The sequence below is a fragment of the Oryctolagus cuniculus genome, chromosome 20, assembly GCF_051225735.1.
Source record: "Oryctolagus cuniculus isolate XC-2025 breed Fujian yellow rabbit chromosome 20, ASM5122573v1, whole genome shotgun sequence".
NCBI lineage: Eukaryota > Metazoa > Chordata > Mammalia > Lagomorpha > Leporidae > Oryctolagus > Oryctolagus cuniculus.
The window spans coordinates 5089018-5115906 of NC_142886.1; the positions used below are offsets into that span (position 1 = coordinate 5089018).

The 26889-nt window shown below is 38.6% G+C and overlaps 1 pseudogene across 1 annotated transcript; it reads right to left on the reverse strand.

The window, feature by feature from the left end:
* Positions 1–1214: 1214 nt before the first annotated feature.
* LOC138847259 (presenilin-associated rhomboid-like protein, mitochondrial pseudogene) lies at positions 1215–2624 on the reverse strand (annotated as a pseudogene). The gene has a single exon (XR_016226712.1). The product of XR_016226712.1 is annotated as a presenilin-associated rhomboid-like protein, mitochondrial pseudogene (transcript).
* Between the last annotated feature and the right edge of the window lie 24265 nt (positions 2625–26889).

The following is a 26889-nucleotide window of genomic DNA, read 5'->3' on the forward strand; positions in this document are numbered from 1 at the left end:
AAAATGCATTCAAAACCGTAAAGTCCATAGAGAATGTGCAGAAAACACAAACACAGAGGCTGTAGCAAGATCTGGGATTGAGATAGCCACAACACACCAGATAGTTTTGTTTTCATCCAGGAGTATCTGGACAAATTGTAGTGAATTTCAGGTGCAATTTAACCAAAAATAACCGTGAAAGTGGTTTTGGAGAAAAGCACAATCTTCCGGTTTGGCAAATGCATCCAATGTCATGTTTACAGAAAGAAATATCATGTTTTCTCAGGTTTCTGCAGTTTTCTTCCTAGAAAACTCGAATGTGTGGAGGATTTGACTCCAGGTGGTACCAATTAGCGTTTGCCAGCAGAAAACAAAAAGGGTCCTGTTAAAATGCATTCAAAACCTTAAAGTCCATAGGGAATGTCCAGAAAACACAAACACACACAGAGGCTGTAGCAAGATCTGGGATTGAGATAGCTAAAAATCACCAGATAGTTTTGTTTTCATCCAGGAGTATCTGGACAAATTGTTGTAGTTTTGAATCACAATTTAACCAAAAATCACCGTGAAAGTGGTTTTGGAGAAAAGCACAATCTTCCTGTTTGGCAAATGCATCCAATGTCATGTTTACAGAAGGAAATATGATGTTTTCTCAGCTTTCTGAAGCTTTCTTCCTAGAAAACTCGAATGTGTGGAGGATTTGACTCCAGGTGGTACCAATTAGCGTTTGCCAGCAGAAAACAAAAACTTACATGCTAAAATGCATTCAAAACCGTAAAGTCCATAGAGAATGTCCAGAAAACACAAACACACACAGAGGCTGTAGCAAGATCTGGGATTGAGATAGCTAAAAATTACCAGATAGTTTTGTTTTCATCCAGGATTATCTGGAAAAATTGTGGTACTTTTGAATCGAAATTTAACCAAAAATCACCGTGAAAGTGGTTTTGGAGAAAAGCACAATCTTCCTGTTTGTCAAATGCATCCAAAGTCATGTTTACAGAAAGAAATATCATGTTTTCTCAGGTTTCTGAAGCTTTCTTCCTAGGAAACTCGAATGTGTGGAGGATTTGACTCCAGGTGGTACCAATTAGCGTTTGCCAGCTTAAAACAAAAACTTACATGCTAAAATGCATTCGAAACCGTAAAGTCCATAGAGAATGTCCAGAAAACACAAACACACACAGAGGCTGTAGCAAGATCTGGGATTGAGATAGCCACAACACACCAGATAGTTTTGTTTTCTTTTTTTTTTTTTTTTTTTTTTTTTTTTTTTTTTTTTTTTTTTTTTTTACAAACTAGAGATATAAACCTTTATTTCACTTTGTCGTGATTCCCTAAGAAGACACGTACGGGGAGTGGAGAGGAACACGGGACAGGACGCTGGGGAGGCTGGGCTGCTGGGCGTCGTCCATCGGGGTCACGCTGGGCTCACGGGCAGGCAGCGCGGGCCAGATGCACCGTCCTGTCCGGCCCCAGCTTTACTTAGAGCCACCGCCTTTTCTGGGGCCGTTAGTCCTCATTTCATGCCAGATTTTCACCATAGGCTCCCTGTTCTTCCAAATGAGTTCATGACCGTAAGTAATGTACCATATTCCAAAGAGAGCTCCCCCAAGATGTGCTGCATGATCAAAAAATTTCCATCCGAGGATCATTCCCGCTGTATCCATGGCAATAATGGCTTTTAGGGCATTGCCGGCTGTGAAGGTGAACATGGGGAGGAAGATGATGGCGAGCTTCCCATCAGGGATCTTGGTGCAGACAGCAGCAAGGACGGTCATGATGGCGCCGGATGCACCAAGTGATGGTCCATATCTTCCTGTGGCAACTTTACATACATAACTGACAAAATTGGAAATAACACCTGCAGACAGGTACACTGCCATGAACTGCTCTTGACCCAGGATGTTCACTATGCTGGAGGAGAAGCTCCATAAAACATACATATTTGCTGCCATGTGAAATAAGGAGAAATGACTGAATGTTGACAGCAACATTGGAGAACACAGGACCTTTGAGGCTGGATTAGATGTGAAATATTTAATCATTGTCCGCTGTAGAGAAGGTACTCTCCATAAACAGAATACAAATACATTTGCAGCTATGATACCTGTCACAGTCCGCTGGCCATCACTTAGGTTATTCCACCACTTGTTAATCTCCTTTCTGAAGTCTCCTTCTTTTTGTGGCCTTATGCTATCCAACCAATCAGCTTTTATACCATCAAAATAACTCTGGACCCTGGATTTCAGTGATTCATACTGCCAAATAGCAGCTGATCCAAATGCACAGCCTGTAAACCCAACAGTAAAAAACAACGGTTTCACAAGAGTCCTTATAGGATATGGAGATGGATAAAATACTGTTTCTTCCACAGGGGGAATCAAAGCACTTCTCTTGTATGTTTCGCCACTTGTCCCTGTGTCTGATCTTCGAGGTTCAACCTTCCTCGGTGCTTTTCTGAATCCAGATTTTTGCTGAATAAAGAAATTAAACCTGCGTCCGAGCAGCCGCGGCGGGGCCAAGGCTGTAGTGAGTTCCTCGGGGCTGCGGCCCCCCAAAGCCCACGCCTAGCCGCAGCCCCAGCTTCTCTGTGCCCAGCCTCGCCACGCCATCTTCCCAACCTCTGCCCCACCATGGCCCGACCATTAGTTTTGTTTTCATCCAGGAGTATCTGGACAAATTGTTGTGGATTTCGGGTGAAATTTAACCAAAAATCACCGTGAAAGTGGTTTTGGAGAAAAGCACAATCTTCCTGTTTGGCAAATGCATCCAATGTCATGTTTACAGAAAGAAATATCATGTTTTCTCAGGTTTCTGGAACTTTCTTCCTAGAAAACTGGAATGTGTGGAGGATTTGACTCCAGGTGGAACCAATTAGCGTTTGCCAGCTTAAAACAAAAACTTACATGCTGAAATGCATTCAAAACCATAAAGTCCATAGAGAATGTCCACAAAACACAAACACACACAGAGGCTGTAGCAAGATCTGGGATTGAGATAGCCACAACACACCAGATAGTTTTGTTTTCATCCAGGAGTATCTGGACAAATTGTTGTGAATTTCAGGTGCAATTTAACCAAAAGTCACCGTGAAAGTGGTTTTGGAGAAAATCACAATCTTCCTGTTTGGCAAATGCATCCAATGTCATGTTTACAGAAAGAAATATCATGTTTTCTCAGGTTTCTGCAGCTTTCTTCCTAGAAAACTCGAATGTGTGGAGGATTTGACTCCAGGTGGTACCAATTAGCGTTTGCCAGCAGAAAACAAAAAGGGTCCTGCTAAAATGCATTCAAAACCTTAAAGTCCATAGGGAATGTCCAGAAAACACAAACACACACAGAGGTTGAAGCAAGATCTGGGATTGAGATAGCTAAAAATCACCAGATAGTTTTGTTTTCATCCAGGATTATCTGGACAAATTGTTGCAGTTTTGAATCACAATTTAACCAAAAATCACCGTGAAAGTGGTTTTGGAGAAAAGCACAATCTTCCTGTTTGGCAAATGCATCCAATGTCATGTTTACAGAAGGAAATATCATGTTTTCTCAGGTTTCTGAAGCTTTCTTCCTAGAAAACTAGAATGTGTGGAGGATTTGACTCCAGGTGGTACCAATTAGCGTTTGCCAGCTTAAAACAAAAACTTACATGCTAAAATGCATTCAAAACCGTAAAGTCCATAGAGAATGTCCAGAAAACACAAACACACACAGAGGCTGTAGCAAGATCTGGGATTGAGATAGCCACAACACACCAGATAGTTTTGTTTTCATCCAGGAGTATCTGGACAAATTGTTGTGGATTTCGGGTGCAATTTAACCAAAAATCACCGTGAAAGTGGTTTTGGAGAAAAGCACAATCTTCCTGTTTGGCTTATGCATCCAATGTCATGTTTACAGAAAGAAATATCATGTTTTCTCAGGTTTCTGGAACTTTCTTCCTAGCAAACTCGAATGTGTGGAGGATTTGACTCCAGGTGGAACCAATTAGCGTTTGCCAGCAGAAAACAAAAAGGGTCCTGCTAAAATGCATTCAAAACCTTAAAGTCCATAGGGAATGTCCAGAAAACACAAACACACACAGAGGCTGTAGCAAGATCTGGGATTGAGATAGCTACAAATCACCAGATAGTTTTGTTTTCATCCAGGAGTATCTGGACAAATTGTTGTAGTTTTGAATCGCAATTTAACCAAAAATCACCGTGAAAGTGGTTTTGGAGAAAAGCACAATCTTCCTGTTTGGCAAATGCATCCAATGTCATGTTTACAGAAAGAAATATCATGTTTTCTCAGGTTTCTGCAACTTTCCTCCTAGAAAACTCGAATGTGTGGAGGATTTGACTCCAGGTGGTACCAATTAGCGTTTGCCAGCTTAAAACAAAAACTTACATGCTAAAATGCATTCAAAACCGTAAAGTCCATAGAGAATGTCCAGAAAACACAAACACACACAGAGGCTGTAGCAAGATCTGGGATTGAGATAGCCACAACACAACAGATAGTTTTGTTTTCATCCAGGAGTATCTGGACAAATTGTTGTGAATTTCAGGTGCAATTTAACCAAAAATCACCGTGAAAGTGGTTTTGGAGAAAAGCACAATCTTCCTGTTTGGCAAATGCATCCAATGTCATGTTTACAGAAAGAAATATCATGTGTTCTCAGGTTTCTGGTACTTTCTTCCTAGAAAACTCGAATGTGTGGAGGATTTGACTCCAGGTGGAACCAATTAGCGTTTGCCAGCAGAAAACAAAAACTTACATGCTAAAATGCATTCAAAACCGTAAATTTCATAGAGAATGTCCAGAAAACACAAACACACACAGAGGCTGTAGCAAGATCTGGGATTGAGATAGCTAAAAATCACCAGATAGTTTTGTTTTGATCCAGGAGTATCTGGACAAATTGTTGTAGTTTTGAAGTGAAATTTAACCAACAATCACCGTGACAGTGGTTTTGGAGAAAAGCACAATCTTCCTGTTTGGCAAATGCATCCAATGTCATGTTTACAGAAGGAAATATCATGTTTTTCAGGTTTCTGAAGCTTTCTTCCTAGAAAACTCGAATGCGTGGAGGATTTGACTCCAGGTGGAACCAATTAGAGTTTGCCAGCTTAAAACAAAAACTTACATGCTAAAATGCATTCAAAACCGTAAAGTCCATAGAGAATGTCCAGAAAACACAAACAAACACAGAGGCTGTAGCAAGATCTGGGATTGAGATAGCCAAAACACACCAGATAGTTTTGTTTTCATCCAGGAGTATCTGGAAAATTGTTGTGGATTTCGGGGGAAATTTAACCAAAAATCACGGTGAAAGTGGTTTTGGAGAAAAGCACAATCTTCCTGTTTGGCATATGCATCCAATGTCATGTTTACAGAAAGAAATATCATGTTTTCTCAGGTTTCTGGAACTTTCTTCCTAGCAAACTAGAATGTGTGGAGGATTTGACTCCAGGTGGAACCAATTAGCGTTTGCCAGCAGAAAACAAAAAGGGTCCTGCTAAAATGCATTCATAACCGTAAAGTCCATAGGGAATGTCCAGAAAACACAAACACACACAGAGGCTGTAGCAAGATCTGGGACTGAGATAGCTAAAAATCACCAGATAGTTTTGTTTTCATCCAGGATTTTCTGGACAAATTGTGGTACTTTTGAATCGAAATTTAACCAAAAATCACCGTGAAAGTGGTTTTGGAGAAAAGCACAATCTTCCTGTTTGGCAAATGCATCCAATGTCATGTTTACAGAAAGAAATATCATATTTTCTCAGGTTTCTGCAGCTTTCTTCCTAGAAAACTCGAATGTGTGGAGGATTTGACTCCAGGTGGTACCAATTAGCGTTTGCCAGCAGAAAACAAAAAGGGTCCTGTTAAAATGCATTCAAAACCTTAAAGTCCATAGGGAATGTCCAGAAAACACAAACACACACAGAGGCTGTAGCAAGATCTGGGATTGAGATAGCTAAAAATCACCAGATAGTTTTGTTTTGATCCAGGAGTATCTGGACAAATTGTTGTAGTTTTGAATCACAATTTAACCAAAAATCACAGTGACAGTGGTTTTGGAGAAAAGCACAATCTTCCTGTTTGGCAAATGCATCCAAAGTCATGTTTACAGAAAGAAATATCATGTTTTCTCAGGTTTCTGGAACTTTCTTCCTAGAAAACTCGAATGTGTGGAGGATTTGACTCCAGGTGGTACCAATTAGCGTTTGCCAGCTTAAAACAAAAACTTACATGCTGAAATGCATTCAAAACCGTAAAGTCCATAGAGAATGTCCAGAAAACACAAACACACACAGAGGCTGTAGCAAGATCTGGGATTGAGATAGCCACAACACACCAGATAGTTTTGTTTTCATCCAGGAGTATCTGGACAAATTGTTGTGAATTTCAGGTGCAATTTAACCAAAAATCACCGTGAAAGTGGTTTGGGAGAAAAGCACAATCTTCCTGTTTGTCAAATGCATCCAATGTCATGTTTACAGAAAGAAATATCATGTTTTCTCAGGTTTCTGCAGCTTTCTTCCTAGAAAACTCGAATGTGTGGAGGATTTGACTCCAGGTGGTACCAATTAGCGTTTGCCAGCAGAAAACAAAAAGGGTCCTGCTAAAATGCATTCAAAACCGTAAAGTCCATAGAGAATGTCCAGAAAACACAAACACACACAGAGGCTGTAGCAAGATCTGGGATTGAGATAGCTAAAAATCACCAGATAGTTTTGTTTTCATCCAGGAGTATCTGGACAAATTGTTGTAGTTTTGAATCGCAATTTAACCAAAAATCACCGTGAAAGTGGTTTTGGAGAAAAGCACAATCTTCCTGTTTGGCAAATGCATCCAATGTAATGTTTACAGAAAGAAATATCATGTGTTCTCAGGTTTCTGGTACTTTCTTCCTAGAAAACTCGAATGTGTGGAGGATTTGACTCCAGGTGGAACCAATTAGCGTTTGCCAGCAGAAAACAAAAAGGGTCCTGTTAAAATGCATTCAAAACCTTAAAGTCCATAGGGAATGTCCAGAAAACACAAACACACACAGAGGCTGTAGCAAGATCTGGGATTGAGATAGCTAAAAATCACCAGATAGTTTTGTTTTGATCCAGGAGTATCTGGACAAATTGTTGTAGTTTTGAATCACAATTTAACCAAAAATCACAGTGACAGTGGTTTTGGAGAAAAGCACAATCTTCCTGTTTGGCAAATGCATCCAAAGTCATGTTTACAGAAAGAAATATCATGTTTTCTCAGGTTTCTGGAACTTTCTTCCTAGAAAACTCGAATGTGTGGAGGATTTGACTCCAGGTGGTACCAATTAGCGTTTGCCAGCTTAAAACAAAAACTTACATGCTGAAATGCATTCAAAACCGTAAAGTCCATAGAGAATGTCCAGAAAACACAAACACACACAGAGGCTGTAGCAAGATCTGGGATTGAGATAGCCACAACACACCAGATAGTTTTGTTTTCATCCAGGAGTATCTGGACAAATTGTTGTGAATTTCAGGTGCAATTTAACCAAAAATCACCGTGAAAGTGGTTTGGGAGAAAAGCACAATCTTCCTGTTTGTCAAATGCATCCAATGTCATGTTTACAGAAAGAAATATCATGTTTTCTCAGGTTTCTGCAGCTTTCTTCCTAGAAAACTCGAATGTGTGGAGGATTTGACTCCAGGTGGTACCAATTAGCGTTTGCCAGCAGAAAACAAAAAGGGTCCTGCTAAAATGCATTCAAAACCGTAAAGTCCATAGAGAATGTCCAGAAAACACAAACACACACAGAGGCTGTAGCAAGATCTGGGATTGAGATAGCTAAAAATCACCAGATAGTTTTGTTTTCATCCAGGAGTATCTGGACAAATTGTTGTAGTTTTGAATCGCAATTTAACCAAAAATCACCGTGAAAGTGGTTTTGGAGAAAAGCACAATCTTCCTGTTTGGCAAATGCATCCAATGTAATGTTTACAGAAAGAAATATCATGTGTTCTCAGGTTTCTGGTACTTTCTTCCTAGAAAACTCGAATGTGTGGAGGATTTGACTCCAGGTGGAACCAATTAGCGTTTGCCAGCTGAAAACAAAAACTTACATGCTAAAATGCATTCAAAACCGTAAATTTCATAGAGAATGTCCAGAAAACACAAACACACACAGAGGGTGTAGCAAGATCTGGGATTGAGATAGCTAAAAATCACCAGATAGTTTTGTTTTGATCCAGGAGTATCTGGACAAATTCTTGTAGTTTTGAATCGCAATTTAACCAAAAATCACCGTGACAGTGGTTTTGGAGAAAAGCACAATCTTCCTGTTTGGCAAATGCATCCAATGTCATGCTTACAGAAGGAAATATCATGTTTTTCAGGTTTCTGAAGCTTTCTTCCTAGAAAACTCGAATGCGTGGAGGATTTGACTCCAGGTGGAACCAATTAGAGTTTGCCAGCTTAAAACAAAAACTTACATGCTAAAATGCATTCAAAACCGTAAAGTCCATAGAGAATGTCCAGAAAACACAAACAAACACAGAGGCTGTAGCAAGATCTGGGATTGAGATAGCCACAACACACCACATAGTTTTGTTTTCATCCAGGAGTATCTGGACAAATTGTTGTGGATTTCGGGTGAAATGTAACCAAAAATCACCGTGAAAGTGGTTTTGGAGAAAAGCACAATCTTCCTGTTTGGCATATGCATCCAACGTCATGTTTACAGAAAGAAATATCATGTTTTCTCAGGTTTCTGGAACTTTCTTCCTAGCAAACTAGAATGTGTGGAGGATTTGACTCCAGGTGGAACCAATTAGCGTTTGCCAGCAGAAAACAAAAAGGGTCCTGCAAAAATGCATTCATAACCGTAAAGTCCATAGGGAATGTCCAGAAAACACAAACACACACAGAGGCTGTAGCAAGATCTGGGACTGAGATAGCTAAAAATCACCAGATAGTTTTGTTTTCATCCAGGATTATCTGGACAAATTGTGGTACTTTTGAATCGAAATTTAACCAAAAATCACCGTGAAAGTGGTTTTGGAGAAAAGCACAATCTTCCTGTTTGGCAAATGCATCCAATGTCATGTTTACAGAAAGAAATATCATGTTTTCTCAGGTTTCTGAAGCTTTCTTCCTAGAAAACTCGAATGTGTGGAGGATTTGACTCCAGGTGGTACCAATTAGCGTTTGCCAGCAGAAAACAAAAAGGGTCCTGTTAAAATGCATTCAAAACCTTAAAGTCCATAGGGAATGTCCAGAAAACACAAACACACACAGAGGCTGTAGCAAGATCTGGGATTGAGATAGCTAAAAATCACCAGATAGTTTTGTTTTGATCCAGGAGTATCTGGACAAATTGTTGTAGTTTTGAATCACAATTTAACCAAAAATCACAGTGACAGTGGTTTTGGAGAAAAGCACAATCTTCCTGTTTGGCAAATGCATCCAAAGTCATGTTTACAGAAAGAAATATCATTTTTTCTCAGGTTTCTGGAGCTTTCTTCCTAGAAAACTCGAATGTGTGGAGGATTTGACTCCAGGTGGTACCAATTAGCGTTTGCCAGCTTAAAACAAAAACTTACATGCTGAAATGCATTCAAAACCGTAAAGTCCATAGAGAATGTCCAGAAAACACAAACACACACAGAGGCTGTAGCAAGATCTGGGATTGAGATAGCCACAACACACCAGATAGTTTTGTTTTCATCCAGGAGTATCTGGACAAATTGTCGTGAATTTCAGGTGCAATTTAACCAAAAATCACCGTGAAAGTGGTTTTGGAGAAATGCACAATCTTCCTGTTTGTCAAATGCATCCAATGTCATGTTTACAGAAAGAAATATCATGTTTTCTCAGGTTTCTGAAGCTTTCTTCCTAGAAAACTCGAATGTGTGGCGTATTAGACTCCAGGTGGTACCAATTAGCGCTTGCCAGCAGAAAACAAAAAGGGTCCTGCTAAAATGCATTCAAAACCGTAAAGTCCATAGAGAATGTCCAGAAAACACAAACACACACAGAGGCTGTAGCAAGATCTGGGATTGAGATAGCTAAAAATCACCAGATAGTTTTGTTTTCATCCAGGAGTATCTGGACAAATTGTTGTAGTTTTGAATCGCAATTTAACCAAAAATCACCGTGAAAGTGGTTTTGGAGAAAATCACAATCTTCCTGTTTGGCAAATGCATCCAATGTCATGTTTACAGAAGGAAATATCATGTTTTTCAGGTTTCTGAAGCTTTCTTCCTAGAAAACTCGAATGCGTGGAGGGTTTGATTCCAGGTGGAACCAATTAGAGTTTGTCAGCTTAAAACAAAACCTTACAAGCTAAAATGCATTCAAAACCGTAAAGTCCATAGAGAATGTCCAGAAAACACAAACACAGAGGCTGTAGCAAAATCTGGGATTGAGATAGCCACAACACACCAGATAGCTTTGTTTTCATCCAGGATTATCTGGACAAATTGTTGTGAATTTCAGGTGAAATTTAACCAAAAATCACCGTGAAAGTGGTTTTGGAGAAAAGCACAATCTTCCTGTTTGGCAAATGCATCCAATGTCATGTTTACAGAAAGAAATATCATGTTTTCTCAGGTTTCTGCAGCTTTCTTCCTAGAAAACTCGAATGTGTGGAGGATTTGACTCCAGGTGGAACCAATTAGCGTTTGCCAGCTTAAAACAAAAACTTACATGCTAAAATGCATTCAAAACCGTAAATTTCATAGAGAATGTCTAGAAAACACAAACAAACACAGAGGCTGTAGAAAGATCTGGGATTGAGATAGCCACAACACACCAGATAGTTTTGTTTTCATCCAGGAGTATCTGGACAAATTGTTGTGAATTTCAGGTGCAATTTAACCAAAAATCACCGTGAAAATGGTTTTGGAGAAAAGCACAATCTTCCTGTTTGGCAAATGCATCCAATGTCATATTTACAGAAAGAAATATCATGTTTTCTCAGGTTTCTGAAGCTTTCTTCCTAGAAAACTCGAATGTGTGGAGGATTTGACTCCAGGTGGAACCAATTAGCGTTTGCCAGCAGAAAACAAAAAGGATCCTGCTAAAATGCATTCAAAACCTTAAAGTCCATAGGGAATGTCCAGAAAACACAAACACACACAGAGGCTATAGCAAGATCTGGGATTGAGATAGCTAAAAATCACCAGATAGTTTTGTTTTCATCCAGGAGTATCTGGGCAAATTGTAGTACTTTTGAATCGAAATTTAAACAAAAATCACCGTGAAAGTGGTTTTGGAGAAAAGCACAATCTTCCTGTTTGGCAAATGCATCCAAAGTCATGTTTACAGAAAGAAATATCATGTTTTCTCAGGTTTCTGAAGCTTTCTTCCTAGAAAACTCGAATGTGTGGAGGATTTGACTCCAGGTGGAACCAATTAGCGTTTGCCAGCAGAAAACAAAAAGGGTCCTGCTGAAATGCATTCAAAACCTTAAAGTCCATAGAGAATATCCAGAAAACACAAACACACACAGAGGCTGTAGCAAGATCTGGGATTGAGATAGCTACAAATCACCAGATAGTTTTGTTTTCATCCAGGAGTATCTGGACAAATTGTTGTAGTTTTGAAGTGAAATTTAACGAACAAATCACCGTGAAAGTGGTTTTGGAGAAAAGCACAATCTTCCTGTTGGCAAATGCATCCAATGTCATGTTTACAGAAAGAAATATCATGTTTTCTCAGGTTTCTGAAGCTTTCTTCCTAGAAAACTCGAATGTGTGGAGGATTTGACTCCAGGTATAACCAATTAGCGTTTGCCAGCAGAAAATAAAAAGGGTCCTGCTAAAATGCATTCAAAACCGTAAAGTCCATAGAGAATGTCCAGAAAACACAAACACACACAGAGGCTGTAGCAAGATCTGGGATTGAGATAGCCACAACACACCAGATAGTTTTGTTTTCATCCAGGAGTATCTGGACAAATTGTTGTGGAATTCCGGGGAAATTTAACCAAAAATCACCGTGAAAGTGGTTTTGGAGAAAAGCACAATCTTTCTGTTTGGTAAATGCATCCAATGTCATGTTTACAGAAAGAAATATCATGTTTTCTCAGGTTTCTGCAGCTTTCTTCCTAGAAAATTCGAATGTGTGGAGGATTTGACTCCAGGTGGAACCAATTAGCCTTTGCCAGCTTAAAACAAAAACTTACATGCTGAAATGCATTCAAAACCGTAAAGTTCATAGAGAATGTCCAGAAAACACAAACACACACAGAGGCTGTAGCAAGATCTGGGGTTGAGATAGCTACAAATCACCAGATAATTTTGTTTTCATCCAGGAGTATCTGGACAAATTGTTGTAGTTTTGAGTCGAAATTTAACCAAAAATCACCGTGAAAGTGGTTTTGGAGAAAATCACAATCTTCCTGTTTGGCAAATGCATCCAATGTCATGTTTACACAAGGAAATATCATGTTTTCTCAGGTTTCTGAAGCTTTCTTCCTAGAAAACTCGAATGCGTGGAGGATTTGACTCCAGTGGAACTAATTAGTGTTTGCCAGCTTAAAACCAAAACTTACATGCTAAAATGCATTCAAAACCGTAAAGTCCATAGAGAATGTCCAGAAAACACAAACACAGAGGCTATAGCAAGATCTGGGATTGAGATAGCCACAACACACCAGATAGTTTTGTTTTCATCCAGGAGTATCTGGACAAATTGTTGTGGATTTCGGGTGAAATTTAACCAAAAATCACCATGAAAGTGGTTTTGGAGAAAAGCACAAACTTCCTGTTTGGGAAATGCATCCAATGTCATGTTTATAAATACAAATATCATGTTTTCTCATGTTTTTGAAGCTTTCTTCCTAGAAAAATCGAATGTGTGGAGGATTTGACTCCAGGTGGAACCAATTAACATTTGCCAATTGAAAACGAAAACTTACATGCTAAAAGGCATTCAAAACCTTAAAGTCCATAGAGAATGTCCAGAAAACAGAAACACACTCAGAGGCTGTAGCAAGATCTGGGGTTGAGATAGCTACAAATCACCAGATAGTTTTGTTTTCATCCAGGAGTATCTGGACAAATTGTTGTAGTTTTGAATTGAAATTTAACCAAAAATCACCGTGACAGTGGTTTTGGAGAAATGCACAATCTTCCTGTTTGGCAAATGCATCCAATGTCATGTTTACAGAAAGAAAAATCATGTTTTCTCAGGTTTCTGGAACTTTCTTCCTAGAAAACTCGAATGTGTGGAGGATTTGACTCCAGGTGGAACCAAATAGCCTTTGCCAGCAGAAAACAAAAAGGATCCTGCTAAAATGCATTCAACACAGTAAAGTCCATAGAGAATGTCCATAAAACACAAACACACACAGAGGCTGTAGCAAGATCTGGGATTGAGATAGCTACAAAACACCAGATAGTTTTGATTTCATCCAGTAGTATCTGGACAAATTGTTGTAGTTTTGAATCGAAATTTAACCAAAAATCACTGTGAAAGTGGTTTTGGAGAAAATCACAATCTTCCTGTTTGGCAAATGCATCCAAATTCATGTTAACAGAAGGAAATATCATGTTTTCTCAGGTTTCTGAAGCTTTCTTCCTAGAAAACTCGAATGCGTGGAGGATTTGACTGCAGGTGGAACCAATTAGTGTTTGCCATCTTAAAACAAAAACTTACATGTTTAAATGCATTCAAAACCGTAAAGTCCATAGAGAGTGTCCAGAAAACACAAACACAGAGGCTGTAGCAAGATCTGGGATTGAGATAGCCACAACACACCACATAGTTTTGTTTTCATCCAGGAGTATCTGGACAAATTGTTGTGGATTTCGGGTGAAATTTAACCAAAAATCACCGTGAAAGTGGTTTTGGAGAAAAGCACAATCTTCCTGTTTGGGAAATGCATCCAATGTCATGTTTACAGAAAGAAATATCATGTTTTCTCAGGTTTCTGGAACTTTCTTCCTAAAAACTCAAATGTGTGGAGGATTTGACTGCAGGTGGAACCAATTAGCCTTTGCCAGCTTAAAACAAAAACTTACATGCTGAAATGCATTCAAAACCGTAAAGTTCATAGAGAATGTCCAGAAAACACAAACAGACACAGACGCTGTAGCAAGATCTGGGGTTGAGATAGCTACAAATCACCAGATAATTTTGTTTTCATCCAGGAGTATCTGGACAAATTGTTGTAGTTTTGAATTGAAATTTAACCAAAAATCACCGTGACAGTGGTTTTGGAGAAAAGCACAATCTTCCTGTTTGGCAAATGCATCCAATGTCATGTTTACAGAAAGAAATATCATGTTTTCTCAGGTTTCTGGAACTTTCTTCCTAGAAAACTGGAATGTGTGGAGGATTTGACTCCAGGTGGAACCAATTAGCCTTTGCCAGCAGAAAACAAAAAGGGTCCTGCTAAAATGCATTCAAAACTGTAAAGTCCATAGAAAATGTCCAGAAAACACAAACAAACACAGAGGCTGTAGCAAGATCTGGGATTGAGATAGCTACAAATCACCAGATAATTTTGTTTTCATTCAGGAGTATCTGGACAAATTGTTGTAGTTTTGAATCGAAATTTAACCAAAAATCACCGTGAAAGTGGTTTTGGAGAAAAGCACAATCTTCCTGTTCAGCCAATGTATCCAATGTCATGTTTACAGAAAGAAATATCATGTTTTCTCTGCTTTCTGAAGCTTTCTTCCTAGAAAACTCGAATGTGTAGAGTATTTGACTGCAGGTGGAACCAATTAGCGTTTCCCAGCTGAAAACAAAAACTTACATGCTAAAATGCATTCAAAAGCGTAACGTCCATAGAGAATGTCCAGAAAACACAAACACACACAGAGGCTGTAGCAAGATCTGGGATTGAGATAGCCACAACACACAAGATAGTTTTGTTTTCATCCAGGAGTATCTGGACAAATTGTTGTGGATTTCGGGTGAAATTTAACCAAAAATCACCATGAAAGTGGTTTTGGAGAAAAGCACAAACTTCCTGTTTGGGAAATGCATCCAATGTCATGTTTATAAATACAAATATCATGTTTTCTCAGGTTCTTGAAGCTTTCTTCCTAGAAAAATCGAATGTTTGGAGGATTTGACTCCAGGTGGAACCAATTAACATTTGCCAATTGAAAACGAAAACTTACATGCTAAAAGGCATTCAAAATCTTAAAGTCCATAGAGAATGTCCAGAAAACACAAACACACTCAGAGGCTGTAGTAAGATCTGGGGTTGAGATAGCTACAAATCACCAGATAATTTTGTTTTCATCCAGGAGTATCTGGACAAATTGTTGTAGTTTTGAATTGAAATTTAACCAAAAATCACCGTGACAGTGGTTTTGGAGAAAAGCACAATCTTCCTGTTTGGCAAATGCATCCAATGTCATGTTTACAGAAAGAAAAATCATGTTTTCTCAGGTTTCTGGAACTTTCTTCCTAGAAAACTCGAATGTGTGGAGGATTTGACTCCAGGTGGAACCAATTAGCCTTTGCCAGCAGAAAACAAAAAGGATCCTGCTAAAATGCATTCAACACCGTAAAGTCCATAGAGAATGTCGATAAAACACAAACACACACAGAGGCTGTAGCAAGATCTGGGATTGAGATAGCTACAAAACACCAGATAGTTTTGATTTCATCCAGTAGTATCTGGACAAATTGTTGTAGTTTTGAGTCGAAATTTAACCAAAAATCACCGTGAAAGTGGTTTTGGAGAAAATCACAATCTTCCTGTTTGGAAAATGCATCCAAAGTCATGTTAACAGAAGGAAATATCATGTTTTCTCAGGTTTCTGAAGCTTTCTTCCTAGAAAACTCGAATGCGTGGAGGATTTGATTCCAGGTGGAACCAATTAGTGTTTGCCATCTTAAAACAAAAACTTACATGTTTAAATGCATTCAAAACCGTAAAGTCCATAGAGAATGTCCAGAAAACACAAACACAGAGGCTGTAGCAAGATCTGGGATTGAGATAGCCACAACACACCAGATAGTTTTGTTTTCATCCAGGAGTATCTGGACAAATTGTTGTGGATTTCGGGTGAAATTTAACCAAAAATCACCGTGAAAGTGGTTTTGGAGAAAAGCACAATCTTCCTGTTTGGCAAATGCATCCAATGTCATGTTTACAGAAAGAAATATCATGTTTTCTCAGGTTTCTGGAACTTTCTTCCTAAAAACTCGAATGTGTGGAGGCTTTGACTCCAGGTGGAACCAATTAGCGTTTTCCAGCTTATAACAAAAACTTACAAGCTGAAATGCATTCAAAACCGTAAAGTTCATAGAGAATGTCCAGAAAACACAAACACACACAGAGGCTGTAGCAAGATCTGGGGTTGAGATAGCTACAAATCACCAGATAATTTTGTTTTCATCCAGGATTATCTGGACAAATTGTTGTAGTTTTGAATTGAAATTTAACCAAAAATCACCGTGACAGTGGTTTTGGAGAAAAGCACAATCTTCCTGTTTGGCAAATGCATCCAATGTCATGTTTACAGAAAGAAATATCATGTTTTCTCAGGTTTCTGGAACTTTCTTCCTAGAAAACTCGAATGTGTGGAGGATTTGACTCCAGGTGGAACCAATTAGCCTTTGCCAGCAGAAAACAAAAAGGATCCTGCTAAAATGCATTCAACACCGTAAAGTTCACAGAGAATGTCCCTAAAACACAAACACACACAGAGGCTGTAGCAAGATCTGGGGTTGAGATAGCTACAAATCACCAGATAATTTTGTTTTCATCCAGGATTATCTGGACAAATTGTTGTAGTTTTGATTCGAAATTTAACCAAAAATCACCGTGAAAGTGGTTTTGGAGAAAAGCACAATCTTCCTGTTTGGCAAATGCATCCAAAGTCATGTTTACAGAAAGAAATATCATGTTTTCTCAGGTTTCTGAAGCTTTCTTCCTAGAAAACTCGAATGTGTGGAGGATTTGACTCCAGGTGGAACCAATTAGTGTTTGCCAGCTTAAAACAAAAACTTACATGTTTAAATGCATTCAAAACCGTAAAGTCCATAGAGAATTTCCAGAAAACACAAACACAGAGGCTGTAGCAAGATCTGGGATTGAGATAGCCACAACACACCAGATAGTTTTGTTTTCATCCAGGAGTATCTGGACAAATTGTTGTGGATTTCGGGTGAAATTTAACCAAAAATCACCGTGAAAGTGGTTTTGGAGAAAAGCACAATCTTCCTGTTTGGCAAATGCATCCAATGTCATGTTTACAGAAAGAAATATCATGTTTTCTCAGGTTTCTGGAACTTTCTTCCTAAAAACTCAAATGTGTGGAGGATTTGACTCCAGGTGGAACCAATTAGCCTTTGCCAGCTTAAAACAAAAACTTACATGCTGAAATGCATTCAAAACCGTAAAGTTCATAGAGAATGTCCAGAAAACACAAACACACACAGAGGCTGTAGCAAGATCTGGGATTGAGATAGCTACAAATCACCAGATAATTTTGTTTTCATCCAGGAGTATCTGGACAAATTGTTGTAGTTTTGAATCGAAATTTAACCAAAAATCACCGTGAAAGTGGTTTTGGAGAAAAGCACAATCTTCCTGTTTGGCAAATGCATCCAATGTCATGGTTAAAGAAAGAAATATCATGTTTTCTCAGGTTTCTGAAGCTTTCTTCCTAGAAAACTGGAATGTGTGGAGGATTTGACTCCAGGTGGAACCAATTAGCGTTTGCCAGCAGAAAACAAAATGGTCCTGCTAAAATGCATTCAACATCGTAAAGTCCATAGGGAATGTCCAGAAAACACAAACACACACAGAGGCTGTAGCAAGATCTGGGATTGAGATAGCTACAAATCACCAGATAATTTTGTTTTCATCCAGGAGTATCTGGACAAATTGTTGTAGTTTTGAATCGAAATTTAACCAAAAATCACCGTGAAAGTGGTTTTGGAGAAAAGCACAATCTTCCTGTTTGGCAAATGCATCCAATGTCATGTTTACAGAAAGAAATATCATGTTTTCTCAGATTTCTGAAGGTTTATTCCTAGAAAACTCGAATGCGTGGAGGATTTGGCTCCAGGTGGAACCAATTAGTGTTTGCCAGCTTAAAACAAAAACTTACATGCTGAAATGCATTCAAAACCGTAAAGTTCATAGAGAATGTCCAGAAAACACAAACACACACAGAGGCTGTAGCAAGATCTGGGATTGAGATAGCTACAAATCACCAGATAATTTTGTTTTCATCCAGGAGTATCTGGACAAATTGTTGTAGTTTTGAATCGAAATTTAACCAAAAATCACCGTGAAAGTGGTTTTGGAGAAAAGCACAATCTTCCTGTTTGGCAAATGCATCCCAAGTCATGTTTACAGAGAGAAATATCATGTTTTCTCAGGTTTCTGAAGCTTTCTTCCTAGAAAACTTGAATGTGTGGAGGATTTGACTCCAGGTGGTACCAATTAGCGTTTGCCAGCTAAAACAAAAACTTACATGCTGAAATGCATTCAAAACCGTAAAGTTCATAGAGAATGTCCAGAAAACACAAACACACACAGAGGCTGTAGCAAGATCTGGGATTGAGATAGCTACAAATCACCAGATAATTTTGTTTTCATCCAGGAGTATCTGGACAAATTGTTGTACTTTTGAATCGAAATGTAACCAAAAATCACCGTGAATGTGGTTTGGGAGAAAAGCACAATCTTCCTGTTTGTCAAATGCATCCAATGTCATGTTTACAGAAAGAAATATCATGTTTTCTCAGGTTTCTGCAGCTTTCTTCCTAGAAAACTCGAATGTGTGGAGGATTTGACTCCAGGTGGTACCAATTAGCGTTTGCCAGCAGAAAACAAAAAGGGTCCTGCTAAAATGCATTCAAAACCGTAAAGTCCATAGAGAATGTCCAGAAAACACAAACACACACAGAGGCTGTAGCAAGATCTGGGATTGAGATAACTAACAATCACCAGATAGTGTCATTTTCATCCAAGAGTATCTGGAGAAATTGTTGTGGATTTCGGGTGAAATTTAACCAAAAATCACCGTGAAAGTGGTTTTGGAGAAAAGGACAATGTTTCTGTTCTGCAAATGAATCCAATGTCATGTTTACAAATACAAATTTCATGTTTTCTCTGCTTTCTGGAGTTTTTTTCCTAGAAAACTCGAATGTGTGGAGGATTTGACTCCAGGTGGAACCAATTAGCCTTTGCCAGCAGAAAACAAATAATTACATGCTGAAATGCATTCAACACCGTAAAGTCCATAGAGAATGTCCAGAAAACACAAACACACACGGAGGCTGTAGCAAGATCTGGGATTGAGATTGCTAAAAATCACCAGATACTTTTGTTTTCATCCAGGAGTATCTGGACAAATTGTTGTGGATTTGTAGTGAAATTTAACCAAAAATCACCGTGAAAGTGGTTTTGGAGAAAAGCACAATCTTCCTGTTTGGCAAATGCATCCAATGTCATGTTTACAAATACAAATATCATGTTTTCTCAGGTTTCTGGAGCTTTCTTCCTAGAAAACTGGAATGTATGGAGGATTTGAATCCAGGTGGAACCAATTAGCGTTTGGCAGCTAAAAACAAAACGTTGCATGCTAAAATGCATTCAAAAATGTAAAGTCCATAGAGAAAGTCCAGAAAACACAAACACACACAGAGGCTGTAGCAAGATCTGGGATTGAGATAGCCACAACACACCAGATAGTTTTGTTTTCATCCAGGAGTATCTGGACAAATTGTTGCGGATTTCGGGTGAAATTTAAGTAAAAATCACCCTGAAAGTGGTTTTGAAGAAAAGCACAATCTTCCTGTTTGACAAATGAATCCAATGTCATATTTACAAATACACATATCATGTTTTCTCAGGTTTCTGGAGCTTTCTGCCTAGAAAACTCGAATGCATGGAGGATTTGACTCCAGGTGGAACCAATTAGCGTATGCCAGCAGGAAAGAAAAACTTACATGCTAAAATGCATTCAAAACCGTAAAGTCCATAGAGAATGTCCAGAAAACACTAACAAACACAGAGGCTGTAGCAAGATCTGGGATTGAGATAGCCACAACACACCAGATAGTTTTCTTTTCATGCAAGAGTATCTGGACAAATTGTTGTGGATTTTAGGGGAAATTTAACCAAAAATCACCATGAAAGTGGTTTTGGAGAAAAGCACAATCTTCCTGTTCGGCAAATGCATCCAATGTCTTCTTTACAGAAAGAAATATCATGTTTTCTCAGGTTTCTGAAGCTTTCTTCCTAGAAAACTCGAATGTGTGGAGGATTTGACTCCAGGTGTAACCAATTAGCGTTTGCCAGCAGAAAACAAAAAGGGTCCTGCTAAAATGCATTCAAAATCATAAAATCCATAGAGAATGTCCAGAAAACACAAACACACACAGAGGCTGTAGCAAGATCTGGGATTGACATAGCCACAACACACCAGATAGTTTTGTATTCATCCAGGAGTATCTGGACAAATTCTTATAGTTTTGAAGTGAAAGTCAACCAAAAAATCACCGTGAAAGTGGTTTGGGAGAAAAGCACAATCTTCCTGTTCGGCAAATGCATCCAAAGTCATGTTTACAGAATGAAATATCATGTTTTTCAGGTTTCTGACGCTATCTTCCTAGAAAACTCGAATGTGTGGAGGATTTGACTCCAGGTGGAACCAATTAACATTTGCCAATTGAAAACGAAAACTTACATGCTAAAAGGCATTCAAAACCTTAAAGTCCATAGAGAATGTCCAGAAAACACAAACACACTCAGAGGCTGTAGCAAGATCTGGGATTGAGATAGCCACAACACACCAGATAGTTTTGTTTTCATCCAGGAGTATCTGGACAAATTGTTGTGGATTTCGGGTGAAATTTAACCAAAAATCACCCTGAAAGTGGTTTTGGAGCAAAGCACAATCTTCCTGTTTGGCAAATGCATCCAATGTCATGTTTACAGAAAGAAATATCATGTTTTCTCAGGTTTCTGGAACTTTCTTCCTAAAAACTCGAATGTGTGGAGGATTTGACTCCAGGTGGAACCAATTAGCCTTTGCCAGCTTAAAACAAAAACTTACATGCTGAAATGCATTCAAAACCGTAAAGTTCATAGAGAATGTCCAGAAAACACAAACACACACAGAGGCTGTAGCAAGATCTGGGGTTGAGATAGCTACAAATCACCAGATAATTTTGTTTTCATCCAGGAGTATCTGGACAAATTGTTGTAGTTTTGAATTGAAATTTAACCAAAAATCACCTTGACAGTGGTTTTGGAGAAAAGCACAATCTTCCTGTTTGGCAAATGCATCCAATGTCATGTTTACAGAAAGAAATATCATGTTTTCTCAGGTTTCTGGAACTTTCTTCCTAGAAAACTCGAATGTGTGGAGGATTTGACTCCAGGTGGAACCAATTAGCCTTTGCCAGCAGAAAACAAAAAGGATCCTGCTAAAATGCATTCAATATCGTAAAGTCCATAGGGAATGTCCAGAAAACACAAACACACACAGAGGCTGTAGCAAGATCTGGGATTGAGATAGCTACAAATCACCAGATAATTTTGTTTTCATCCAGGAGTATCTGGACAAATTGTTGTAGTTTTGAATCGAAATTTAACCAAAAATCACCGTGAAAGTGGTTTTGGAGAAAAGCACAATCTTCCTGTTTGGCAAATGCATCCAATGTCATGTTTACAGAAAGAAATATCATGTTTTCTCAGGTTTCTGAAGCTTTCTTCCTAGAAAACTCGAATGCGTGGAGGATTTGGCTCCAGGTGGAACCAATTAGTGTTTGCCAGCTTAAAACAAAAACTTACATGCTGAAATGCATTCAAAACCAAAAAGTTCATTGGGAATGTCCAGAAAACACAAACACACACAGAGGCTGTAGCAAGATCTGGGGTTGAGATAGCTACAAATCACTAGATAATTTTGTTTTCATCCAGGAGTATCTGGACAAATTGTTTTAGTTTTGAATCGCAATTTAACCAAAAATCACCGTGAAAGTGGTTTTGGAGAAAAGCACAATCTTCCTGTTTGGCAAATGCATCCAAAGTCATGTTTACAGAGAGAAATATCATGTTTTCTCAGGTTTCTGGAGCTTTCTTCCTAGAAAACTCGAATGTGTGGAGGATTTGACTCCAGGTGGAACCAATTAGCCTTTGCCAGCTTAAATCAAAAACTTACATGCTGAAATGCATTCAAAACCATAAAGTTCATAGAGAATGTCCAGAAAACACAAACACACACAGAGGCTGTAGCAAGATCTGGGATTGAGATAGCTACAAATCACCAGATAATTTTGTTTTCATCCAGGAGTATCTGGACAAATTGTTGTACTTTTGAATCGAAATGTAACCAAAAATCACCGTGAAAGTGGTTTGGGAGAAAAGCACAATCTTCCTGTTTGGCAAATGCATCCAATGTCATGTTTACAAATACATATATCCTGTTTTCTCAGGTTTCTGGAGCTTTCTTCCTAGAAAACTCGAATGTGTGGAGGATTTGACTCCAGGTGGAACCAATTAGCGTTTGCCAGCAGAAAACAAAAAGGGTCCTGCTAAAATGCATTCAAAACCGTAAAGTCCATAGAGAATGTCCAGAAAACACAAACACACACAGAGGCTGTAGCAAGATCTGGGATTGAGCTAACTAACAATCACCAGATAGTGTCATTTTCATACAGGAGTATCTGGAGAAATTGTTGTGGATTTCAGGTGAAATTTAACCAAAAATCACCGTGAAAGTGGTTTTGGAGAAAAGGACAATGTTTCTGTTCAGCAAATGAATTCAATGTCATGTTTACAAATACAAATTTCATGTTATCTCTGCTTTCTGGAGTTTTTTTCCTAGAAAACTCGAATGTGTGGAGGATTTGACTCCAGGTGGAACCAATTAGTTTTTGGCAGCTAAAAACAAAAAATTACATGCTGAAATGCATTCAAAACCATAAAATCCATAGAGAATGTCCAGAAAACACAAACACACACGGAGGCTGTAGCAAGATCTGGGATTGAGATAGCTAAAAATCACCACATAGTTTTGTTTTCATCCAGCAGTATCTGGACAAATTGTTGTGGATTTGTAGTGAAATTTAACCAAAAATCACCGTGAAAGTGGTTTTGGAGAAAAGCACAATCTTCCTGTTTGGCAAATGCATCCAATGTCATGTTTACAAATACAGATATCATCTTTTCTCAGGTTTCTGGAGCTTTCTTCCTAGAAAACTCGAATTTGTGGAGGATTTTACTCCAGGTGGAACCAATTAGCGTTTGCCAGCAGAAAACAAAAAGGGTCCTGCTAAAATGCATTCAAAACCTTAAAGTCCATAGAGAATGTACAGAAAACACAAACACACCGAGGCTGTAGCAAACTCTGGGATTGAGATAGCTACAAATCACCAGATAGTTTTGTTGTCATCCAGGAGTATCTCGACAAATTGTTGTGGATTTCGGGTGAAATTTAACCAAAAATCACCGTGAAAGTTGTTTGGAGAAAAGCACAATCTTCCTGTTTGGCAAATGCATCCAATGTCATGTTTACAAATACAAATATCATGTTTTCTCAGGTTTCTGGAGCTTTCTTCCTAGAAAACTCAAAGTTGTGGAGGATTTGTCTACAGGTGGAACCAATTAGCGTTTGCCAGCAGAAAACAAAAAGGGTCTTGCTAAAATGCATTCAAAACTGTAAAGTACATAGAGAATGTCCAGAAAACACAAACAAACACAGTGGCTGTTGCAAGATCTGGGATTGATATAGCTACAAATCACCAGATAGTTTTGTTTTCATCCACGAGTATCTGGACAAATTGTTGTAATTTTGAAGTGAAATTTAACCAAAAAATCACCGATAAAGTGGATTTGGAGAGAAGCACAATGTTTCAGTTCAGCAAATGAATCCAATGTCATGTTTCCAAATACAAATATCATGTTTTCTCATGTTTCTGGAGCTTTCTTCCTAGAAAACTCGAATGTGTGGAGGATTTGACTCCAGGTGCAACGAATTAGCGTTTGCCAGCAGAAAACGAAAAGGGTCCTGCTAAAATGCATTCAAAACTTGAAGTCCATAGAGAATGTCCAGAAAACACAAACACACACAGAGGCTGTAGCAAGATCTGGGATTGAGATAGCTACAAATCACCAGATAGTTTTGTTTTCATCCAGGAATATCTGGACAAATTGTTGTAGTTTTGCAGTGAAATTTAATGAAAAAATCACCGTGAAAGTGGTTTTGGAGAAAAGCACGATGTTGCTGTTTGGCAAATACAGCCAATGTCATGTTTACAAATACAAATATCATGTTTTCTCAGGTTTCTGTAGCTTTCTTCCTAGAAAACTGGAAGGTGTGGAGGATTTGACTTCAGGTGGAACCAATTAGCGTTTGCCAGCAGAAAACAAAAAGGGTCCTGCTAAAATGCATTCAAAACCGTAAAGTCCATAGAGAATGTCCAGAAAACACAAACACAGAGGCTGTAGCAAGATCTGGGATTGAGATAGCCACAACACACCAGATAGTTTTGTTTTCATCCAGGAGTATCTGGACAAATTGTTGTAGTTTTGAAGTGAAATTTAACGAAAAAATCACCGTGAAAGTTGTTGTGGAGAAAAGCACAATCTTGCTGTTTGGAAAATGCATCCAATGTCATGTTTACAAATACAAATTTCATGTTTTCTCAGGTTTTTGTAGCTTTCTACCTAGAAAACTCGAAGGTGTGGAGGATTTGACTCCAGGTGGAACCAATTAGCGTTTGCCAGCTGAAAACAAAAACTTACATGCTAAAATGCATTCAAAACCGTAAAGTCCATAGAGAAGGTCCAGAAAACACAAACACACACAGAGGCTGTAGCAAGATCTGGGATTGAGATAGCCAAAACACACATGATAGTTTTATTTTCATCCAGGAATATCTGAACAAATTGTTGTTTATTTCGGGTGAAATTTAACCAAAAATCACCGTGAAAGTGGTTTTGGAGAAAAGCACAATCTTCCTGTTTGGCAAATGCATCCAATGTCATGTTTACAGAAAGAAATATCATGTTTTCTCAGGTTTCTGAAGCTTTCTTCCTAGAAAACTGCAATGTGTGGAGGATTTGACTCCAGGTGGAACCAATTAGCGTTTGCCAGCAGAAAACAAAAAGGGTCCGGCTAAAATGCATTCAAAACCGTAAAGTCCATAGAGAATGTCCAGAAAACACAAACACAGAGACTGTAGCAAGATCTGGGATTGAGATAGCCACAACACACCAGATAGTTTTGTTTTCATCCAGGAGTATCTGAACAAATTGTTGTGGGTTTCGCTGAAAAATAAAAAGAAATCACCCTGAAAGTGGTTTTGGAGAATAGCACAATCTTCCTGTTTGGCAAATGCATCCAATGTCATGTTAACAAATACAAATATCATGTTTTCTCAGGTTTCTGAAGCTTTTTTCATAGAAAACTGCAATGTGTGGAGGATTTGACTCCAGGTGGAACCAATTAGCGTTTGCCAGCAGAAAACAAAAAGGGTCCGGCTAAAATGCATTCAAAACCGTAAAGTCCATAGAGAATGTCCAGGAAACACAAACACAGAGGCTGTAGCAAGATCTGGGATTGAGATAGCCACAACACACCAGATAGTTTTGTTTTCATCCAGGAGTATCTGGACAAATTGTTGTGGGTTTCGCTGAAATTTAAAAAGAAATCACCGTGAAAGTGGTTTTGGAGAAAAGCAAAATCTTCCTGTTTGGCAAATGCATCCAATGTCATGTTTACACAAAGAAATATCATGTTTTCTCAGGTTTCTGGAACTTTCTTCCTAAAAACTCGAATGTGTGGAGGATTTGACTCCAGGTGGAAACAATTAGCCTTTGGCAGCTTAAAACAAAACTTATATGCTGAAATATATTCAAAACCGTAAAGTTCATAGAGAATGTCCAGAAAACACAAACACACACAGAGGCTGTAGCAAGATCTGGGATTGAGATAGCTACAAATCACCAGATAATTTTGTTTTCATCCAGGAGTATCTGGACAAATTGTTGTAGTTTTGAATCGAAATGTAACCAAAAATCACCGTGAAAGTGGTTTGGGAGAAAAGCACAATCTTCCTGTTTGGCAAATGCATCCAATGTCATGTTTACAAATACAAATATCCTGTTTTCTCTGGTTTCTGGAGCTTTCTTCCTAGAAAACTCGAATGTGTGCAGGATTTGACTCCAGGTGGAACCAATTAACATTTGCCAGCAGAAAACAAAAAGGGTCCTGCTAAAATGCATTCAAAACCGTAAAGTCCATAGAGAATGTCCAGAAAACACAAACACACACAGAGGCTGTAGCAAGATCTGGGATTGAGATAGCCACAACACACCAGATAGTTTTGTTTTCATCCAGGAGTATCTGGACAAATTGTTGTGGGTTTCGCTGAAATTTAAAAAGAAATCACCGTGAAAGTGGTTTTGGAGAAAAGCAAAATCTTCCTGTTTGGCAAATGCATCCAATGTCATGTTTACACAAAGAAATATCATGTTTTCTCAGGTTTCTGGAACTTTCTTCCTAAAAACTCGAATGTGTGGAGGATTTGACTCCAGGTGGAAACAATTAGCCTTTGGCAGCTTAAAACAAAACTTACATGCTGAAATGCATTCAAAACCGTAAATTTCATAGAGAATGTCCAGAAAACACAAACACACACAGAGGCTGTAGCAAGATCTGGGGTTGAGATAGCTACAAATCACCAGATAATTTTGTTTTCATCCAGGAGTATCTGGACAAATTGTTGTGGATTTCGGGTGAAATTTAACCAAAAATCACCGTGAAAGTCGTTTTGGAGAAAATCACAATCTTCCTGTTCGACAAATGCATCCAATGTCATGTTTACAGAAAGAAATATCATGTTTTCTCAGGTTTCTGGAGCTTTCTTCCTAGAAAACTGGAAGGTGTGGAGGATTTGACTCCAGGTGGAACCAATTAGTATTTGCCAGCAGAAAACAAAAAGGGTCCT